Here is an 8,721-nt window from a genome sequence, read left to right as displayed (position 1 = left end):
TTTGTTTTGGAGAGGAGGAGACCTCTGTGGATAATTGGGCTCCCGGTAGAAACCTCCTGAACCATGAACACTGAAGGAATCCTAACCGGGATAAGCTGATTACAGTGACGGCAATGGTGGTCCCACTCACATGATCCCACACTATTACAACATCATCATTTTTTGTCGTGTTTTGATGTGAGAGACCCCCTAGTGGCAGAAATGATATATTGTACGTTTAATATATACTCACTCTGAAAGAAAGTAAGCATATTTCCCAAAATATTAAACCATTAATTTAAGTTGCATTCAAATTCCAATGCACATCAACACTCTCTATATGTATTATTGTTTTGCTTTTTTCCCTACACAGCAGCTCTATCATTTGAAGACATATTTAGCTTTATAGTCTACAGTATTTAAGGAAGTCCTGGAAACCACTGAGTCACTGTTCCTCCTCCTGAGTCCAGGTGTGTCATCATAAACATGTGGCTTCTAGTCAGCCTCTCGGAGTAAGGAGAGGTAGATGTTGGACTGCAGGAAGCGGGGATAACAGTCTGTGTCCAGGAGTGAGAAGATGCGTTTCTGTGCGTGGGACAGAGAGGTGCGAGAGGGAGCCTGCAGCAGCTGGATGGTCAGATCCCTTGTCTTACTGTCCAGGTTCACCTACAATGAGACAACACAGTCATCAGTACACAGTATCGACAGTACAGTACTTTCACATGTATTACAACCAATCAGAGCCAAGAAAGATAGTTAATTGTTGAGTCTCATGTCCCAGGACGTCAAATACAGACGCTTTAGGACTTTGGGAATGAGACTAAATTAACTATCTTCAAGCTGCCAACCAAAGTTTCTTTCTATCTTTCTCGATTCTGATTCGTTTTTTTCGTCCAGGCACGGATGATTCTTACAAATACCATTAGGACCACTATGGGGGGGCCCAGAAGAACCAATTTTTTTTTTCACAGATTATCTGCTTCATGTACTACTGTCAGGATATAGTGAAAGTTTCAGCAAATATGACAAAAGATTATTTTTATAAAAGTTACCAACAGCTTTAAACAAACATCTCTCTCCTCTGTATATGACCAACTGGCTGATGTTCCACACTTAAGACACCTAATGACACCCGAACCAGTTCCATTAGTAGTTGGACAGGATTTTTTTTAGTCTGAAAATGCATCCTCTCAGCTACTTTAAATGCCTCTATGCATCATATTTTCAGGTTTGGTGAAACTCCTGCAGCCATGGGCTAATTGGTCACTGTCAAGACCATCAGTGCTAGGACTAACAGAACTCCTATAGTCTGTGGTGGCTGCTATTCAGATGACTCATCACTGCTTATTTAACAATCACAATTTAATTCAGATGCCTGTGTGCAGCGTCTGTAAATAAACATTTACTTTTTAAATTGTTTAAACTCCTGCACCCTGCATGAACTGATTGTAGCGCAGTCTGGTAAGACCGATGCTGAAACATAATCACATGGTTCACAGCAGCTTGGAAAGTCTTGTTAATAAGTCAGGACATGGTTTGTTGGACAAGGAACGCCTAAGGTTGGAATGGCAGGGCACCAGACTGCTGCTGCACAAATAATTAGCTTCCCATTAACTGCCTTTATCTTGTTGTTGTTGCCAGTGCTGTGTGTGTGGGTGTGTGTATGTGTGTGTAATGTGGCTATAGACTTGTTTTGAGGCTGTATTTTTGTGTGCATGTGTCTGTGTGAGTTTGTGTTAGTGTTTGCAGATGTGTTTGTTCTTGCATTCAAAGTGTATTTGTCTGTGTGTGTGAGTGTGTACATGTCCAGAGGTTGTATATTTTTGCATGACTATATTTCACTTTCCTTTAATTCCAGACTACACAGAGCCCAGATAAGGAAGCCATTACCCCAACAGCGAGTATATCAGAACTGGTGGTATTTTTATACCCGGAGAAAATAGATTTATTTTTATGGCATTTTTGCTTCAGTGGAGGTGGAGGACTTAAGATTGGGTATTTAGAGGGGGGAACCCTTTCTCCCTTCCTTCCTTCCCTCCTGCCCTGTCTTTTATACATGCAAATGCTACTCTATAGATGCACATCTTAATAATAGATGGATTTTATGTAATGTAGTGCACCTAACAATGATAAGACCTAAATTCCTGTTATTAGTATGAAGCTTTTGTGGCTTGAGCTTCATTGCTATACACACGGCATTCCTCAATCTCCATAGTCACAAACCAAATACACCCTCACAATTTGGCAGCCTGTTTAAGCTGCCATCTCCTGCCTGTTTTTTCAGCCCCTACACCACCACAGCATCCACCTGCAGACTCCGCCTACGCGGTTTAACATCCAGACATCCATATGTGACACCACGGATCATTCTTAAAGCTGCAGTAGATAATTGTTATAGAAAATGATGTCTCGTCAAATTTGCTGAAATTTTCACTATATCCTGACCATCTGTGAAAAGTCTGGTTCCTCTGGCTCCTCCTAGTGCTCCTAATGGCATTTGCAAGAATCCACTGGGCCTGAACAAAAACAACCAGTCAGAGAAGAAAGGTAGTTGATTGTTGAGTCTCATTCTCAGAGTGTCAAATACAGATATTTGGGACTCCAAAAGCAAGCCTCCAACACAAAGCGTCTTTATATCTTTCTTGCCTCTGATTGGTTGTTTTTGTCCAGGCTGGGTGGATTTTTGCAAGTTATTCTTTTTCTAAGTTAAAAGATAGCATCAGCAGCTTTAATTTAACAGTAGTAAATGGTAAATGGACCTGTACTTATATAGCGCCTTTCTAGTCTTTCCAACCACTCAAAGCGCTTTTACTTTACACTACATGCCACATTCACACAATGATGACACAGTATTGGGTTCAATTTGGGGTTCAGTATCTTGCTCAAGGACACTTCGACATGCAGCCAAAAGAGCTGGGGATCGAACAAACCTTCATATTAGTGGATGACCCGCTCTACCTCTGACCCAAAGCCGGCCTCTTAATATGATGATACCAGTAATATCATCATAGAAATTTTTTTCTTACCCATTTCTTTTTAAAAATGGAACGCGGTAACACTTAACCTGACCTACGGTATACTTTCACTTGAGTATAATATTCTAGTTCTATAGTTGTATTTTTGCATTAACATTCACACTAACAACATGTAGACTGTTATTTACCTAGGATTTGGGGTCCTGCAGAGAGTTGCAGATCATTTTGGGAGGCTACAAGATGATACAAAGTTACCTCCCCAGTACTGATTCTGGGCTTGTGCTAGTGCTGGTTCAGTGGTTCAACTTGAGAACTCTCTAAGGGCGTTTTCACACATACCTCACTTTGGTCCGGACCTTGCGACTTTTCAGTTGGTCCCGAACAAAATTGTTAGGGAGAAAGGTGCCACTGCGACACGGTCCGGATCAAAAGGACAGAAAATTGGTGCCGAACTAACAGAGGGCTGCTCGGTCCGGATCAAACTAGAACCATGGTTCAGTTCGTTTACAGTATGAAAACACTTTTTGGATTGGTTCAGGACATTCGGACCATTACAGGAAGTTAATATTACGTCATATATGGTATAACGGTTATATGGCATACGTACCATAGAAGAAGAAAAAAAAAACGGAAGAAAAACCGCCAGAACAAGGCAAAAATGAGTCGTGGAAGTACGTGGGAGAGAAAGATTACATGTTTAATTTAATTTTAAAATATTCATTCATATTTATAATTCCTTTCCTGTCAGCAACCGATAATACTTTTTGCACTACCCCGAGAAACGTACATTTCTCTGAGTATTGTGCTTGCGTTGGTGCTGACGTTGTGCTGCTGGTAGTAATACCCATAATTAACACAATCGGGATTTGTTCATTCAATTTGCTCTATCATTTTCATTCATAGGAAAAGCACTACCCGCCAAAATGACAACACGCCAATCGTCCCGACGCACGCCCGTCTACTCACCAATCAGAAGGGAGACGGCAACACTACGTACGTGGTGAACGACACGCCGTAGGTTATGTCATGGAAAGTTCTTTAGTGCGCTAGCAAAATTACTATGTGAAACCGAAAATAACGGGATCAAATGTATACAATGTAACTAAACACGAACCTTGGAACCGTGAAAACGCCCTAAGAAGCAGTTTGCTTTTCCACGGGCTAGAGAACCACCATATAACCACATCATTACAACACTATACTCCAATGTTAGCTATGGTTATCAAGGTTACACTAGTTGGCTAGCTAGCTGTTGGTCAGCTAACAATACCCAAGCAAGCCAAGGTAATAATGTCTCACATCAATGTTATTGACCTCGAATGTTACCTTAAAGTCCCGAAGGAAACATTGATGTAGCTAGCTAGCTCATCTATGCACTAAACAGCTAATAAATACATAGTTGGCTGACCATGGGTTGAACCACAAGTGGCCCCAGTCCCTGTTGTTAGCTGTTCTTGGTTCTAAGTAAAGTGTTGGTGTCTGGAACCAGTTTTCCTGGCCAAAAACAGGTTCTTTTGCTTCCAAAACGCAAAGAACTGAATTAATTAATTAATTAGGCACAGGCACCAAACTAGTCCTCCAACTACCTTGGTGTAAAAGGTGGAAATTATGTTTTGCTAAATGTTGTAACATTTGCTCTTTTAGGGGGATTTTTTACAAAGGATTTGGCTCTAAACAGTCAAATTGTGTTTCTTTATTTGCTAAGGAACTACAAAGAGGTGCGCCAGTAAAGTGAAAGGCTTGTGTGTATGGTCTCATGCAGTATGCATTTTAAGGTGTTACTGTCCAGAGGCACACAATTCAGAAGGAGGGAATGTAAATGTATACAAATATCTGGTGCGCCTGATTAAATTCTGCTGCAGCAGGTTAGCAATCTCGATGGAACCTCCCATAATGTTGAGGAAATACCTGCAATCATCTGAGACACACAAAATACAGACTGTTGAGTTCCTCATAAATGTTATTTACTAATAGATACGTAACACAGAGAGAATACATTTGTATTGGTTTTACTTTATTGTCACAACTGCATACTAAGAAGGTGGAAATTTTGGGAAAAGCAGGTGTAAAATGTGCAGCTCTGTTTTATCAGTCACAGGGAGAGAGTCATGCAGAGAGAGAAAGAGAGAAATGCAAATGAAAAGATGCATTGTAAAGTCACTTTATAGAAGATCACTGCTCACAGAAATGCAACAACCTTATACTTCACAGGACTGTTAATGACTCACAGCACCTTCAGTCCACTGTGATATAGCTGGCGGCCAGTAAGCTGCAGTAGGTAAGCTTTATAAAAAATGTTTTTTGTCATATTTGCTGAAACTATATATGTTATATATATGCTGACAGTAGTACATAAGACAGATAATCTGTGAAAAATCAGGTTCCTCTGGCTCCTCCTAGTGCTCCTAATGTAATGTGCAAAAATATACCAGGCCTGAGCGAAAACAACCAATCAGAGCCAGGAAAGATAGTTGATTGTTGAGTCTCATTCCCAGGGCGATGACCTGGATTTAACAATCAACTATCTTCAAGCCACCAACCAAAGCGTTGGTATTTGAATTTTATCAAATTGTATTAATTTTGAGCTAAATATTGCTTATTAGAGCTCCAAACGATTAGTTGATTGATAGATTAGTTGTCAACTATTTTGATATTCGATTAATCATTTTGAGTCATTAAAAAAAAAAATTCTCTGATTTCAGCTATGACGGTAAAATTAATATTTTTGGGTTGTGAACAAAACAAAAGAAGACATTTGAGGATGTCATCTTGGGCTTTGGGAAACAGTGATCAACAATTTTCTCTATTTTGTTTACATTTTATAACCAAACAACTAATTAACTAATGGAGAAAATGATCAACAGATAGATAATGAAAATAATCATTAGCTTACATTTAATTATATACATCTTTCTATCTTCTTTGATTAATTTTCTAGTTGCAATGGAAATACAGTCTGCAGTGACCCATGAGGATCAATACAGTTTCTTCCAATGTGAAGGAGCTAAGAAAGTGGTGTTAGTGGATCTTTCCTCTCCTTGTCAGTGCATCACCTTCCTCTGGAAGACCAGTCCAAACTCCCGCAGGTGCTGCAGGAAGGTGAGTAGTGACTCGCTCATGCCCTCCACTGAGTAATCCTGAGGCACACAGGCAACACGTGATCAATAACAACTAAGAAACTCAGACTAAGTAGCAATTTTTAAAACCTCAGCCCACTAATATTGCTATGTTGCTTTCGAGCACGCACAAAAAATCAAACAGATGAAAACTGCTGTGCACTCACTCTGCCAAGAGTAGAAAAACTGAGCTGGAATAAGAATGACAAGATTTCCACCAGGTCCATCCCTCTGGACTGCAAGAGACAAAGCATTAATATATATATATATAGATATAGATATGTATATATATACATATACATATACACATACACACACACACACACACGGAGACATTCTCAATTAAAAGTGGGTGTTCAAATAATAAATTGCATGAACAAATACATGTTATTCACTAATAATTCTGGGCAAAAAACATTGTGGGGAGAGTGGAATTGCCTGAATAAGCTCACATTGTACATTCAGCCTAATTTTCCACAGTATGTCATATCCTATTCTGCTTCTTTAAACAGAAAAAGATTATTTCATATGCTGAGTTAGCATAGTCAACCATAGTGTAAAAACTACTACTACATATGTGATATGTGTATTTGTTTTTCATTATTTAGTATCTCCAGACCTGTATGAAGTATAATACATTTCCTCACTTAAGTCGGCATTGTTTAGGCTTAAATCTAGGGCTGTGGAGTCAAAGAATTGAGTTTACTTGACCTCTGTAGCCTGTTACTCATCTCTGCTTGAGGCTCCATGCTACTAGAATAAGACACCCAACAGTTGCTGGTCGAATTGCATTGTGGGTAATGTAGTTGCAGGTTTTGATAAGGAAGAATCCAAGGTATAAAACAGTGATATTTCTTTTTCTGCTCCATCAATTTTGATCCCTTTTAACTTTATATTATGAACAGTGTAAGGAGTTCAATGCTAAATTCGGGAAAATACTCTTTTACGATATGCGTCCTCCCCTTAAAAATATGATTTTCAATGAGCACAGAGAAACTTTACACTTTCAGCAAATGAATGTGAAAACATCCTTCTAGTGTCAAACTCCTGCACCGACAGATGCCATCATCACACTGTAGGAACAAGAAGAACATTTATTGAACTGGAGGGAGGGAATTTTTCGCGTTCTATTTGAAACGAACTTCCTCCTAGGGAATTTATCGGATCTGCTTCACAATTGGTCAGTACAGTCAAAAAATGGTGCTGATTAAAAGTTGGTGCTGATTTGTGCAAGTGCATGTACGTTAAAGGGCGTGTCCGTGGCGTGGTATTAAAGTCAGCCATTTTTGAACTTTTTCTGTCATTTTTCTGTGATTATTTTTTTTTTTTTTTTCGTGTTGTATTTGAACGAACCCCTCCTAGGGAAAATAACTCTTCTTACGTATATGCGTCCTCGGACCGTTAAAAATATGATTTTTCAATGAGCACAGAGAAACTTTACAGCTTGTTATGAATGTTAGAACATCTTTAACCGACACCCATTGCCATCCATCCTACACTGTAAGAACAAAGAGGACAATTTTGACTGGAGGAAGGACTTCAACACAGTCAGTGATCCTGTGTCAGAAGGGGCCTATTGTTCAACTAGTTCTCAAAAAAAATTTCTACTTCCCATGAACATAACAATTCAAAACCCCATAATTAGAGGGCCGAGCCAGCGACCGGCTGGAGGTCCGCCTATTGATATTTGCCTATGTTTCTTCTTACCTGATTATTATTTTTAGCGACCTTTGACTGCGTTTTTGCCCCCCCCTGATCATATACCGAAAACTCAATTTTATTTGGCAAAGTTGTCAGTCGGTGAGAAAATTTGAAATATTCCTATGCATCACTTTCGGGTCTGCCACTAAGGTGCCGGCTAAAACCTATTGGAGAAAAGTATTTTGACTTTTTGGTTAGCTTAATAACTTCTGGCATAGTTTGTCGCAGTGTCATTGAAAAACCTTAATATCCACGGGTTCGCGTGAAATGGAGCTGAATCTCCCCATATAGCCCGCCCACTTCCCGCCTATAATTTTTCTTTTGTTAGAGCACGAAATGTCTTAAAGTACTTTTTTCGTGTTCCTCCTACCACCCCTTTGTCCGGATTCGCATTTCAGCGGTAGCAGTCCTGGGACCGTCCTGGCAAAAAAAAAGTAATTTTTAAGTTTTGATATTTTAAAAAAAATAAGCTATAAAATTAACACTTCTGTGAAATTTTTCCGTCAAAAAAGGAAGTGGACGCAATTTCTCCAACATTGGTATGTCCGATTGAGCAAGCAAGCTTGGGTCCCATAGTTCCCCATGTCCTTTCCCTTAGGCATTGTGCACAATTTCAGGCCCATTGCCACAAGGTGGCGCTCCCCCTTAAAATGAACAAGTTTATGTCTCGGCCATCCCCGGCAGCCCTGTGATTAAAACCGAAACGTTGTACTAATGATTGCCCATGGCTCCCTGAGGGCTCCACCTAAAAAGGAGAAAAAATCCACGCCACCTGGGGTGGCGCTCCTGGTGGCATGAAAATCACTGGTCCAGAGACCGCGTAATAGTTATGAAATATGAAATCACAGGGCCACCGTGTAGAGTGTGTCGTAGCTCACATAACCAAAAAATCATGTGGGTCGGAATTGTGCGGGCCCCTACAGGATTTTTAAAAAGGCAGCCCCCCGGCG

The 8,721-nt window shown here is 40.0% G+C and overlaps 1 protein-coding gene across 1 annotated transcript in view; it reads left to right on the top strand.

Annotated features, from left to right (window-relative positions):
* The window catches only part of smpd3 (sphingomyelin phosphodiesterase 3), a 35,540-nt gene that overhangs the window by 17,123 nt on the left and 9,696 nt on the right, over positions 1-8,721 (top strand). The gene's annotated exons all lie outside the window — the stretch shown is intronic.

This window comes from Morone saxatilis, unplaced genomic scaffold (genome assembly GCF_004916995.1).
Source record: "Morone saxatilis isolate NCDOM2014 unplaced genomic scaffold, NCSU_SB_2.0 Contig2, whole genome shotgun sequence".
In the NCBI taxonomy this organism is placed as follows: Eukaryota; Metazoa; Chordata; class Actinopteri; family Moronidae; genus Morone; species Morone saxatilis.
This window is presented reverse-complemented; position numbering and strand designations above follow the sequence as displayed.